Source organism: Halichoerus grypus, chromosome 15 (assembly GCF_964656455.1).
Source record: "Halichoerus grypus chromosome 15, mHalGry1.hap1.1, whole genome shotgun sequence".
Classification (NCBI taxonomy): Eukaryota; Metazoa; Chordata; class Mammalia; order Carnivora; family Phocidae; genus Halichoerus; species Halichoerus grypus.
The window spans coordinates 59,785,033-59,799,866 of NC_135726.1; the positions used below are offsets into that span (position 1 = coordinate 59,785,033).

At 44.0% G+C, this 14,834-nt stretch overlaps 1 pseudogene; it reads left to right on the plus strand.

Moving 5' to 3' along the window:
• The first annotated feature begins 6,141 nt into the window (after nt 1–6,141).
• LOC118535598 (proline dehydrogenase 1, mitochondrial pseudogene) lies at nt 6,142–13,978 on the plus strand (annotated as a pseudogene).
• The last annotated feature ends 856 nt before the right edge of the window (nt 13,979–14,834 follow it).

The window sequence follows — 14,834 nt, forward strand, 5'->3', positions numbered from 1 at the left end:
GCAAGTTGAGAAGATTTATTTAAGAGTTATAATTAACAACTATAAACTGCACATAGTTAAGATGTACATTTTTTTATTATGTTAATCACCATACATTACATCATTAGTTTTTGATGTAGTGTTCCATGATTCATTGTTTGCATATAACACCCAGTGCTCCATGCAGAACGTGCCCTCTTTAATACCCATCACCAGGCTAACCCATCCTCCCACCCCCCTCCCCTCTAGAACCCTCAGTTTGTTTTTCAGAGTCCATGTCTCTCATGGTTCATCTCCCCCTCCGATTCCCCCACCTTCATTCTTCCCCTCCTGCTATATTCTTCTTCTTCTTTTTTTTTTTTTTTAACATATAATGTATTATTTGCTTCAGAGGTACAGATCTGTGATTCAACAGTCTTGCACACTTCACAGTGCTCACCATAGCACATACCCTCCCCAGTGTCTATCACCCAGCCACCCCATCCCTCCCACCCCCCACCACTCCAGCAACCCTCAGTTTGTTTCCTGAGATTAAGAATTCCTCGTATCAAGCCATCAAAAGGAATGAGATCTTGCCATTTGCAACAACGTGGATGGAACTGGAGGGTATTATGCTGAGCGAAATAAGTCAAACAGAGAAAGACATGTATCATATGACCTCACTGATATGAGGAATTCTTAGATCTGTACCTCTGAAACAAATAATGCAATATATGTTAAGAAAGAAAAAAAGAAGAAGAATGTAGCAGGAGGGGAAGAATGAAGGGGGGGAATCGGAGGGGGAGAAGAACCATGAGAGACGATGGACTCTGAAAAACAAACTGAGGGTTCTAGAGGGGAGGGGGGTGGGAGGATGGGTTAGCCTGGTGATGGGTATTGAGGAGGGCACGTTCTGCATGGAGCACTGGGTGTTATGCACAAACAATGAATCATGGAACACTATATCTAAAACTAATGATGTAATGTATGGGGATTAACATAACAATAAAAAAATTTAAAAAAAATTCCTCGTATCAATGAGGTCATATGATACATGTCTTTCTCTGATTGACTTACAAGATACACATTTTAATGTTTTGATACATTCTTAACATCCCTGAAACCAAAAATTTCATTGAAAACATAAAAGAAGATCTGTAATACTGATGATAATTCAGTTAAATACTTCAATTGTCCAAGAAACAAAAACAAAGCAGGCAAGATATCTGAAATACAGGAAATTCTTGGAAAAAAGTCAAACTTTGGAGATGTTTTTCTCACAAAGGATCAGCAAGAATGCAAATTAACAGTTGAGATGCAATTTGCCAACATTTTATTTTGGGGTTAAAGTGTGTTTTTATTATGAGCCCTCTGGAAATTTGTATCTTTGTTTTTGTTGACAGAAAAACCATGAATAATCCAACATAATTCTCAGCTCGGGGTTCCATAAAATGATTGGCAGATTTCAGTAAATTTGAAAACATTCAGAGGGAACATTTAAAGTGTTACTATGCTCTCCACATTCTTGATATTATCACCTATATTTAACTGAGGAACACGTCTTAGCCTCTAATTTCTAAAGTTTTCCAGTACATATAAATTAAGGTTTATTGAAATCTCTCACATTTCGGTTACCCATATTTGGTATGTTTTTAATAACAAGAATACAAGTAGCACTCGTGTTTGGAGAAGATGATAGCTGTCTCTTGTCTCCCTGCCTCAGATCTAGGGCTGGATCTCAGAACACATCTCACTAGCTATAATCACAGCTGTCCATAGGCATCTGGCAGAGGCTAAATGCATTTGTGTAAATATAGCCTCATTTATTTAAATGAGAAATTTAAGTTCAAAGATGACATAAGAACAAAAGGAAGTAGTAGGCAAACGTCAGTAGGCAAAACAACAATTGAATCAATTAAATAAAAGAAACTGGAAAAGGGCCAGGAATCATTTTGAAGATGTATCAAGAATATATTTAACATACAAATTAGGTAAGGTTCATTGACATGTAGGAGGTAACCAATTTTGTTTACATCTGAGAAACCACAGTAGATATCTAAGAATCCTCAGAGGAATGTCATTTCATGGTAAGTTACTGCTACCTTGGTCCCACCTATTAAAGTCCTTATACTCACTTAATTGAAATGAATGAAGCCATTCAGTCGTCTGCTTGCAAATATTTTGCTGTTCTATGTGCTCTATTCAGTGCCTATTTCAGCAACCTTTCAATCACATTCACTCTCAAAGGTGAATTCAACAGTGTATCACTTTATTCAGTTTCCTGTGGGATACCTCAAGTTCAGCTATCACATACAACCTCTACTGGCAAAACCCTAATTGGTTTTAGCTGTCCCAGGCACCCATGTATAGCACTACATTGATGGCATCCTCCTCCGAGGGAACTTACTAGACATACAGGATATGAAAACAATCACTGTTGCACTTACAGAGAGCAGATGGGCTCTTGCCCCACTCCCCATAAAGTTCAAGGTCATGCCACCTCAGTGAATCTTAGGTTCATCTAGTGTGCCTAAGGGCCACTCTACTCCTGATGTCATTAAAAGGCAACTTCTAATTTTGTCAGCTTCAGTAGGTCTTAAGCAGGCCAAACTCAGTCTTTCTGGCTTCTGAAAGCAACATATTCTCCATTTACAGATACTACTAAGGTTTATTATCCACTCACCCACAAATCAGCCTACTTTTGGGATCTTTACAACAAAAGGCCCTGGATCCAGTTCAAATGGCCATACAACAGGCCCATCTCTTAGTTGCCTACTGGCAGCTACGTGATGGAAGTTCTGGTGCTCACCTCCTATGTTTCTTAGAGTTTCTGGACCACTCATGCTGGCATAATTTACCTATAAGCTTTTCTGGTGCAGAAAGCTGCCTCTTTCAACTCCACATTACATGCCCTTTGAGCAACAACTGCTGGCTGTATGCTGAGCCCTTTTAGAAATGGAGGCTCTCACTTGACCTGAACCTGTGACCCTCTGCACTCAGTTACCCATTATTTCCTGGGTCATGAAGGCAACATCCCATAAGCTTAGCCTGACCATCAAGGCTTTGATAAGGGATGGAGCCAAACCTGGACCCTCTGGTGTATCCCACCTGAAGGAAGAGGGCCTTACCTGTCCTCAGTCTCTGGCCAGATGCCACATTGCTGAAGGAGGGCACCCTTCTCCTGGACCCTTGATTTCCTGGGGATACCTTTACGATCAACTAAGTGAACAACAAAAGGGGATCACATACTTCATTGATAATATTGCCACCAGTACATGTGATGGAATTCTCTGGAGAGCTGCTTGCTTTTCTTCCTCTAAACAGGACATCCCTGAAAATGGACCCAAGAGTCAATACAAGTGGCCTAACTCCAGGCAGTCATCTTAGCATTGGGGGATGCCTGGCCAACAAATGACTCCAATGACACTTCACAGACTCCTGTGCAATTGCCACTTCTTTGGTGCAACCAATGGCAATAATAATTTCTCATTCGAGACTTCCCCTTCTGAGGTGAAGACCTTTACCCCAAAGATGCTAATTAACGTCACCTATGTCTGCCCATGCCAAATTTCATGCTTTTAGGGCCTTGTTTAATTCCCAAGCTGATAGATTGGGACAACTTTCAAAACCTTAGGTGGAATCTTTGTCAGATGACCCTCCAGATCCCATTTGTCTTTCTTTGGCACAATGGACCCATGAAATATCAGTCACAGAGGAACCTCAGCCCTTGAAGCTTGGGCTAAATTCAAAGGGCTTCCCCCGCTTTCCTGTCCTGGCCAACATGGTGACAAATCAGTGCCCTCTATATGGGAACACTGTCATTGGCAATACAATGGAGGGGTGCCATCCCAGAGGGATCTCACTCCTATAGTCACCAGCAAATCAGTTTTATCAGGCGTCTGCTTGCCTCTGCCAACACCACTTATTATGACTTAACAGTAGTGAATACTTACCCATACATCTTATTTCCCACCCCACTAAACATGCCACTGATGCAGCTACTATACAAAGCCTTACAAAAACACTCCATTCCCTTTAGATTCCAGACATTATCAACATTGAATGAAGCTCTCACTTTAGAACAAGGCGTTCAACAGATATTTCACCTTCCCTATCAGTCCCAGGCTGCTGGTCATATAGAATGCCTCAACACCTTACTTAAATCTTTTGGAAATTACAAACAACAAATGATCTTATAACTGGGTCTCCCTCCTACCACTGGACCTCATTATACTAAATTCCCAGCCCTTGGGTCCCTCTACTCAATATCAGAATGCACTGAAAATCAGTTGCCTTTGCTTTCCTTCTGCAGTGACACTTCACATATCAGCATCTACAAAGATCATATTGATTAGGCATTCCTCCTTGTTCCTCTTCCTCTTTTATGTCTTTTTTAAAAAGATTTTATTATTTTTTTATTAACATATAATGTTTTATTTGTTTCAGAGGTACAGGTCTGTGATTATCTGTCTTCTGTCTTTTCTGGTCTTGCCCCAGTCCTGAGTGGGATGGAGGCCAGGTCAAGGCTTGAGTTACTGTGAGATATGATCATCTCACTATCAAATGTCCCTTTGGCTATCTGCAGAGTTATTTGGCAGCCTAATAAATGTTGATTTGCTTAGCCTACACCACAAGCTTTGCCAAATATTCCTGGCTATAAAAGATACTTAATTTTTAATGCCTGTAATAATCTCACTTAGGAAATAGAGATCATGTGTCCAGAACTCACACCCACAGCAGTGTGAATAGCAGAGAGGCCAAGAAAGACTAAAACTGGACTTACCTAGTAAGATATTCTACTGAGGAATGCAGGTTCCCTCCAACTACATAGACCTGAAATGGGAACATCACCCAGTCCACAATAAGCCCATGTGGTCAGTGGGCCCTCAGTACCTCGGGTTATAGCACTCACACAAAACAAATACTATCGCCCAGCCTTCTGGCTTCTCATAGCTTGGCTATACCTACTTTGGGTAGGTAATAGCATGGGCCTGGAAGACTGCAGGGCATGAGCAGACCCCACCTGGTAATGCAACAGCTATCTGGCTATATTTTGGCACACTGACACCCATCCCCTCTTAAACACCACTGCCATAGCCAACCACTAGTTAGTACCATAATTTTGTTCCCATCTCACTGGCAAAATTTTGTACAATTGGACATGCCATAAGTTTCCCTTTCAACTGCCCGACCATGTTGAAGCCTACTCAGATGATCTTAAACTTCGGCCATAGCACTACGCACACCCTATTGATCTATTTGGCTGGACACATTTCCATCTCTAAACCTTGATAGTTCTCCTGGCCTTCCCTTTAAGAAACAACTCCCAACTACTCAGGATGGTCATGACCAAAATTCTTACTGACAACATAGAAATTCTTCGTTGCTCATGTCAAATGCTAAGACCAAGATTTTAGCCCCCAAGGACTATTTTTATAAATACCCCTCATTTCTGCAAGCATATATTGCTCCACTTCAGACTTCTCTTAATTTGATTTGCACCATCTCCATTTGGGGGCTAAATATAACCTTTTGAACTCCTGCCAAAAAAAGTTCTGTATCTTGATTGTGGAGGTCGTTAATCTACACATATGATAAAATTGCACAGAACTACACACACACACAAGTACATGTAAAATGGTAACTTTGAAAAAGGTCTGAAGATTGAACCAATGTTAAAGTCCTGGTTTTGATAGTAAGATTATGTCAGATGTTACCATAGGGGAAACTAAGTGAAAGGTATTCTGCACTATATTTGCAACTTCTTGTGAATCTATAATTATTTCAAAATAAGACATTTTTAAAAAATCATGTGTCTGTCTTGCTAAATCCTTCCCACAACTTCCCAGAACAGTCAGAATAAAATCCAAATTTCTCATCATAGCCTATGAAACCATGTTCATCAGCCCCTTTCCCCTCATCCCTCCAATCATCACTCTCATCTTCCAGCCCTACTGGCCTTCACTTGATCACAAACAAGCCAAGCTCTCACTAGCTTTGGAGTCTTGGTACATGCTTTTCTCTTTGCCGAGAATCTTTCCTCACCTTTGCACCAGGATCAGGTCTTCACTGGGCTGTATAATATCTGTTATTTAATGTCTGCTTCACTTTCTGTGCTGTACAGTTTTATGTCCATTTTTCCACTTTTACAGACATGAATCCTAAAGCCTGGGGAGAGTAGACATGACCAAGGTCAGCCAGTTGGTAAGCTGAGCTGGGCACAGCTCAGATGATTTAGAATCCCAGTCTGTCCCCAGACTCAAGTACTTAGCTACTAGCCCCCCTACCCCTCTTCACACATGAACTGGAAGAAGATAAGAAGATAAAGAGCTAAGAAATCCAGTTCTAAGCTTCATCTTTAGTTTTGTTATGAAGACAATAAAATCTTGAGGTTATGTTTACTTCAAAAAATAGTGAAATAAAACATATATGGAAATGCAAAAGACCTATAAGAGTCAAAATATTTTCTTTAAAATATAACAAATTTGGACCTTTAAAGATCTGATTTCAAAACTTATTAAAGCTATAACAATGAGTGTGACATTATTCTGAAAAAAGGTGTGATATCCTCATTCACTAAAAAAAAAACCAACAAAAAACAAAACACAAAAAACCCTCAACTCTTACCTCAAAACATTCACAAACTAACCCCAAATGGAACATAGGCCTTAATAAAAGAAACAAAAATATATACCATCTCAAAGATAACATAGGAGGAATGCTTTTCATCCTTGCTTTAGGCCAAGATTTTTTACCTAGGAAAAAACAAACAAACACAAACCATAAAAGAAAAGTATAAACTAGGCAGCAGCTCTTTCTGCCCATGGGTCTTGTCCCTATCCTTTAATAAACCACCATTTTGCACCAAAAAGAAAAGAAAAAGGAAAAATATATGGGGCGCCTGGGTGGCTCAGTCGTTAAGCGTCTGCCTTCAGCTCAGGTCATGGTCCCAGGGTCCTGGGATCGAGCCCCACATCGGGCTCCCTGCTCAGCGGAGAGCCTGCTTCTCCCTCTCCCTCTGCCTGCTGCTCACCCTGCTTGTGCTCTCTCTCTCTCACTATCTCTCTCTCTCTCTGTCAAATAAATAAAAAATCTTTAAAAGAAAAATACAAACTAGACTTTAATAAAATTAAACATTTCTTGCAGTTCAAAAGATACTGTCAAGAAAAAGAAAACTACAGCCCACAAAAAAATATTTGCAAAATCTGTATCTGATAATTGGTAGGTATCCAGAACATGTAATAAGATAAACAACATTATTAAAAATTAGGCAAAATATTTTTTTTTTAAAGATTTATTTATTTATTTGACAGAGAGAGATACAGCGAGAGAGGGAACACAAGCAGGGGGAGTGGGAGAGGGAGAAGCAGGTTCCCCGCCGAGCAGGGAGCCCGATGCGGGGCTCGATCCCAGGACCCCAGGATCATGACCTGAGCCGAAGGCAGACGCTTAATGATTGAGCCACCCAGGCGCCCCTAAAAATTAGGCAAAATATTTTAACACATATTTCACTGAAGATGATTTATGAATGGTAAATAAGCATATGAAAATAAGTTCAGTATTATTAATATTTAAGGAAATACAAATGAAAACCACTACACATACTCATTTTGATGGGAAACATTAAAAGACTGACAAAACATTAAAAGTTGAAGGTATTAAAAAAACCAGAACTTGGGGCACCCGGGTGGCTCAGTTGTTAAGAGTCTGCCTTTGGCTCAGGTCATGATCCCAGGATCCGGGGATCGAGCCCTGCGTCGGGCTCCCTGCTCAGAGGGAAGCCTGTTTCTCCTTCTCCCACTCCCCCTGCTTATGTTCCCTCTCTCGCTGTGTCTCTCTCTGTCAAATAAATAAATAAAGAAATACATAAAATCTAAAAGAAAAAAAAAAAGAAAGAAAACCCAGAACTCTCAGACTATGCTGATGGGAATGCAAAATAATAACAATACATTTGGAAAACATTGGCAGTTAACAAAGTTAATCAATCATCCACTTATTATTTGATGCAAACTTCTTCATAACCACAAGAGAAATGAAAACCTGTATTTGCACATTCCCAGCAAATTTATTCTCAAAGCCGGGCATTAGATAACAAAAACAAACATCCATCCACAGATGAATGGTAAGAAATTATGTTATATTTATAAAAGGAATACTCCTCATCAGTATAAAGAAATGAACTACTGATACAATGAAAAACCCATCAATATCAAAAGCATTATAATTAGTATGGATGTGTGCATCATCTTTATCAACAACTGTCTTAGAGAGACCAAAAGCCCTCCTACTGAGAGGAGATGTTAACAACTAACAAGAAAACCACAAGAAGCCTGGGATGTGGCCCTGGGTGCCCAGTTTTGATGGGCCAGCCTGAGGTGAAGGAATCAAAAATTTGTTCCTCTCCGGGGTGCCTGGGTGGCTCAGATGATTAAGCGTCTGCCTTCGGCTCGGGTCATGATCCCAGGGTCCTGGGATCGAGTCCCGCATCGGGCTCCCTGCTAGGCGGGGAGCCTGCTTCTCCCTCTGCCTCTGCCTCTCTCTCTCTGACTCTCATGAATAAATAAATTAAAAATTAAAAATTAAAAAAAAAAATTTGTTCCTCTCCTCTGAGCTGTACTAAATGGAGAAAGATTGAGGACCAATGGGAGTTGGGAGAGAGCTTTTCAATTCACACGATGGTCTCCTCCACCAACGTATAAATCTCCCTTTCCCCCCTGTCCTGTCACAGGCCCTGCCCCATCTGTTTCACTTTAAATGAGCTGCACCATTTCCCAGTGAGGAAATTCTGGCTTCTCTTTGCCATTCCTACCAGCCTCTATACATATGCCCTCTGGTCACATTGTCATGGTGCCTGCAACAATGGTCACTTGTGCATCCTTCTTGTCCCCTGAGTGACCCATAGTGTGTGTCTTCCTGCCTCATCCCTGAATTTCTTCTGCCACATCCTCCTACATGCCTCAGAATCCAGCAACTTCAGGATCTTGTGTCCATGCCCAACTTAAGCCATTGAATCTCCTACCCATGTGTCTTCTACTGGGTCATCACATACTTTCCCCCTCATTTGGGAAATACTTATATCCAGATTTTGGTAACTCTATTTTCATTTCTTTATATATTCCACAATGATGCTTAGTAGCATTATGTGTTAGCCACTGTTTCAGAAGCATAAAGCAGAAGAATATCCCTTCCCACAAGCTGGATCACGACCTTAGCTCTTTTATGCTTTCTACGTCATTCTTGTGTCCTTTGCCTTTCAGATGTTATCTTCATTCTGATCATCTGACTCACTACCTAATTCTTTAAATATCTCATTCTATTTATTCTACCCAGTCCTATCTTTATAAATGTTTTCCATGACCAGTATTTTCTTAATTTTTTAGCATATCTTCTTCTTCCTATAGCTTTTGTCTTTCTTCAGCTCCTTGATTATTTTTTTAAAGATTTATTAATTTATTTTAGAGAGAGAGAGAGCGAGCAAGCAGGGAAAGGAGCAGAGGGAGAGAGAGAATCACGAAGCAGACTCCCTGCTTTGTGCAGAGCCCGATGCAGGGCTCCATCTCACAGCCCTGAGATCATGACCCAAGCAGAAACCAAGAGTTGTTAACCAACTGAGCCACCCAGGCGGCCCTCCTTGATTATTTTATCTGCTTATTTGAATTTCTTTTTACTCTCTTCCATCACTGTTTTCCAGACGTCAGATGTTGTTTACTATGATTTTTTGTGATTTTTGTGATTTTTCCATATCTAATTACTTTCCCTGGATGTATGAGTTGCTCTGTCTCACATGTGTATGGAGGAAAGGCCAAAGTCAGGCCATGTGCTCTGGCAGATGCAATGAGTATGAAACAATGGGAGGGGGTTAGGGAAAAGAGCCCTGCTCCCCCTATACTAGGCAACCAGGTCATCGGTTTTCAGCTTAACTTGGCCAGGGTGCAGGCATCACCTGAACTGTCATCCAAAAGGTCTGTTGGATGAGAGAGTATGGCACAACAGCCCAGGGACAGCTGATCAGCCTGACTGACCGCTCCTCCAATCCTCTTGCCCTGATATTGCTTCCTATTCCAGCACCATAGATAAGGGTGGTACATGAAGGTGTTGGCTGCCCTAAGGCCCTGTAGGTGATAAATGAAATAGCTTTCTTTAGCTTGTCCTCAGCTCTGGGCTCTCATCCAAACAAGTCTGAGATGGCCTAGATTTCCCCATATTTTGGAACAGGACTCTGGAAGTTGCTCTTCTGTGCTTCCCACTAACTTCTAATTTCTCTTCCTTGATTTTGAGTTGTAGGCAGCAGCCCTTGAGAGAGCACCACCTCTCCTGGATCCTGAAGCCATCTTTACGTTTCTGCTCTATACATCCTTCTGTGGTTCATCTGATGCTGCCCTCCCTGCAGCTGCCATATCTGTTTAGGCCATACTCTCTCACATCTGGAATATTTGTTTCAAACGGACACATAATTAATGAGGACTTCCAAGTGCCCAGCTCTATATAAACCACTCTAGATACAGTATAGAAAAAACAATTTCTGTCTGTGAGTTGGTTAAATTCTATGGGGAGTGACAGATAATAAGACAAGTAAGAAAAATATAGTTTGTCTGATGAAGATCATTGCTATAGAGAAAAATAAAGCAAAGAGGGTGACTAAAGACTGCCTGGTAGGAGTGGGGCACTGAGATGTGAAGAAACACGTCCAGTGCAGCCCCAGAGAGAAGTTGAGGAGAGCTGTGGGTCCCTTTCCCAGGAGCAAAGGGAAGGGGGAATAAAGACCCAAGGTGGGAGTGAGGCTGCCGGTGGGAACTGTAGGAGCCTGTGAGGCTGTGATCTGAAGCCAGATCAACAGGGTCTCCAGGCCACTGTCAGGAAGCTGGTTTCACACTGTGTCTGTGACACTTAGAGTGTGGTCCCAGGGCACTGCTGTTCTCCACACTTGCTCCTGTCTTTGGCGAGGAAAGTACCTAAGCAGAAAGTAAGTGTATAAACTCAGGACAAGTTACAGACATTTTATGTCTGTTGAATCTGATGACATAAAAGCCCTTGCACTTGGAATGCCTTTGTTTTCTTGTTGGTTTTGCATTTCTGTTAATTTATTTTTGTTGCATTTTGTGAAACCGAGTCTGTGACATTTTGGGGAGTGGGGAGGTCCTTCACCAAGGGTGGTTTGCACTCTGGCAGAGTGACTCTGGAAGCCATCGGGGAGCTTCTGCAGAGGAGGGACATGGTCAGAGGGTTATACATGGTCCTCATAAAGCTGCTTTGAGGATAGAAAACTGGCAGGAGGAGAGGAGGCCAGACAGGAGCCGACCCGACCAATGAGGCATGATGGGGGCTACACAGTAGAAGGTGAAAGTGGTTTGACTCTGGATATGACTTGAAAGTAAAGGACAGACAAACATGGTGTTTGGATTGCCCCGTAGGTCCCTTCCCTCAAAAAAAGCCATTCCTCCTTCCCCAACTTTCCCTCACCTTGTACTGAGTGGTCATTCCCATTACAAAGAGTCAGGAAACAGAAATGCTAAGTTTCCAAAATCTATTCCTGTCACTTTTCCCCAGTGAGTACAGGGTGCCCCTCCCAGCTACATTTCAAACCAGGGATCTCTCACCATTGTAACTCCTCCATCTCTGACAGATGAGTCTCAGACATCATGCACTTTCTCAACATAAAATAAGAACCCATCTCTCCCTTCCCATTCAAATGATCTTAGTCTCAGCCCCTGTGGTCTTTTTTTTTTTTGGACTAGGAACCCCTCCTGGAGGTCCAGGTCCCCTCCTCTGGTGGGTCAAATCACCCTCTGACTCACCAGCCTGGGACTTACACAGGAAGAGAGAACAGTAGCCTTGTTCTCTGCCAAACTTGCAATCCACAAATCTCAGAAAATTAGAAAGTATTAGAAAGTTTGTGTGAGACTCACTTAAGACAAAACTTGGCCACAATTTATGTGAGACTAATGTTAATCTTTGTATTCCCACTCAGTGTGAGTGTTGTTACATGTCACTGCAGAAATAGTGTGTTCCAGGGCACCTGGGTGGCTCAGTCAGTTGTCTGCCTTCAGATCAGGTCATGATCCCAGGGTCCTGGGATTGAGCCCCGCATCAGGCTCCCTGCTCTGTGGGGAGTCTGCTTCTCCCTCTGCTTCTCCCCCTGGCTTGTGCTCTCTCTCGCGCGTGCGCTCTCCCTCAAATAAATTTTAAAAAGATCTTTTAGGGCGCCTGGGTGGCTCAGTCAGTTAAGCGGCTGCCTTCGGCTCAGGTCATGATCCCAGGGTCCTGGGATCAAGTCCCGCATCGGGCTCCCTGCTCTGCGGGGAGCCTGCTTCTCCCTCTCCCTCTGCCTACTTGTGTTCTCTCTCTATCTCTCTGTCAAATAAATAAATAAAATCTTTAAAAAAAAAAAAAGATCTTTTAAAAAATTTATTTTTTTTTTAAGATTTTATTTATTTATTTGACAGAGAGAGACACAGCGAGAGAGGAAACACAAGCAGGGGGAGTGGGAGAGGGAGAAGCAGACCTCCTGCTGAGCACGGAGCCCGATGCAGGGCTCGATCCCAGGACCCTGGGATCATGACCTGAGCTGAAGGCAGACGCTTAACGACTGAGCCACCCAGGCACCCCTATAATTTTTTTAAAAAAGAAATATTAGTGTGTTTGGAGAGGATAGTCCATATGGCCGAGGAATAGGAGACCTTAATTTTGTCTGGTCCCAGGAATTCAGCTAGATAGCTATCAAATCATTCTGAACACTTGGGAATTCAACCAGAGATCTAAGAAAAGAATACCTGCAACTCTACAAATAGAAAAGCGACCACTTTCTGCAAGGTAGGAAGTGCAGAGAAGTGAATCCAAGTTGACATATGGGAAGATAAACTGCAAGGGGGAGGGAGATTCCATAAGCTGGCAGTTCTCAGATGTGCTGACCAAGTGGAGAAAATGCTTTCACCAAATGGCTACAGAGCAAGGCAAGGCTGGCCTGGCTGCCATGGATACGAAGTTGGAGGTGGCTGTGCTACAGGAAAGTGTGGCAAAGACGGGCATCACATCCAGGATGGAGTTTGAGAACGGGTTCACTGCAGAGACCCTGGGTGTTTCTGGCACCCTGTACCTGCTGAACTGGAGAAGCGCATCAATAGCAGGACCAAGCTCTCCAAGCACCTGGTGGACCCTAACATGCAGACAGGACAGCTGGAGCCTCTGCTGTCACAGTTCACCGAGGAGGAAGAGCTGCAGGTGATGAGGATGCTGCAAAGGATGGACATCCTGGCCAGGGAAGCCACTGAGATGGGCATGCGGCTGACGGTGGACACTGAGCAGCCTACTTCCAACTGGCAATCAGCCGCCTGACACTGGAAATGCAGCGCAAGTTCAACGTGGAGAAGCCACTCATCTTCAACACTTACCAGTACTACCTCAAGGATGCCTATGACAACGTCACCCTGTACATGGAGCTGGCTCACCATGAGGGCTGGTGCTTTGGGGCCAAGCTGGTGTGGGGTGCATATATGGCCCAGGAACATACCTGCACCACAGAGATCAGCTATGAGGACCCCATTAACCCTATGTACCAGGCCACCAAGGCCGTGTACCACAGGTGCCTCAACTATGTCCTGGAGGAGCTGAAGCATAACACAAGGCCAACTTGAGGGTGGCCTCACACAATGAGGACACAGTTCACTCCATGCTGTGCAGGATGGAGGAGCTGGACCTGTACCCTGCCAATCGCCAGGTGTACTTTGGACAGCTACTGGGCATGTGTGGCCAGATCAGCTTCCCAGTAGGCCAGGCGGGCTTTCCTGTGTACAAGTATGTGCCCTATGGCCCTGTGATGGAGATGCTGCCATAACTGTTCCACTGTGCCCTGGAAGACAGTGGTGTCACGAAGGGTGCCTGGTGGGAGCAGCAGCTGCTATGGCAGGAGCTCCAGCAGAGGTTCTGCACAGGCAGCCTAATGGTTCCACCATCGAGCCTAATGTTCGTAGGCTACCATCATCACCCACCTTCAGACTCGGCCTCCAGCCCTTGCCTGGGCTGAGGGCTCCCAAGGCCCTCAGGCTAGGGTGGGACTCTGGTGGCCCCCAGGCCAATGCCACAGCTATAGCCCAACCACAACCTCACATGGATTCACCTTTTTATGCCCAAAACTGTGAGACCTGCTAGAAGTGGGGCCTTAGTGCCCCTCTGGCCCCTGCTCAGGATGTGGGCACTTGGGCTGTGTCTGATGCCTGCCAGAGCCACTGGGAACTGTCAGGAACCGCCTTTCAACAAGTGGGCACGACCCTCACCTCTGTCTGCCCTCATGACCTTGGACCTGAAGGACCACCTTCTGCCAGGGTTCATCCAACCCACACCCCTTAAGCCCCACAGGTGGGCAGTCGCCAAACTGGGGCAAGCTGGCCTGGTCAATAAACCACTACTCTGCAGCCTTCAAAAATAAAAAAGAAGTGAGAGTGATCACATCTGAGAAATGATATAGCAGCGGAGTGCAAAATCAGAACTTTTAGAAGGCTGCTCCAGTGAGGGATGTCCCTGCCTGAAAGGCACTCAGGTGGTGAAGCAGGGTAGAATCCTAGGTGGGACAGTGTGGTCTCAGGATCCCGGGGTCACAGAAAGAACGGGGGTGCCTGAGTGTGGCAGAGATCCCAGACATTGGAATGGGGAGGCTGGCTACAATCAGCAAGCCCAGGAGTGGGCTTTCAGCTCAGTGTTGCCATAAACCATGAACCAGGGCTCGGACGGGCGACTGCTTTCTGAGCAGGGGCCCAGCAAGCGGCAGAGCCACAGCGAGACCCCCCCTCCCTCCCTTGGGAGAAGTGGCTCAGGAGTGCGCCACTGGAGTTTGCAGGGTTTGGAGACTTGAAGCAGGGTGGTGTGCCTGAGATTGAAACGCT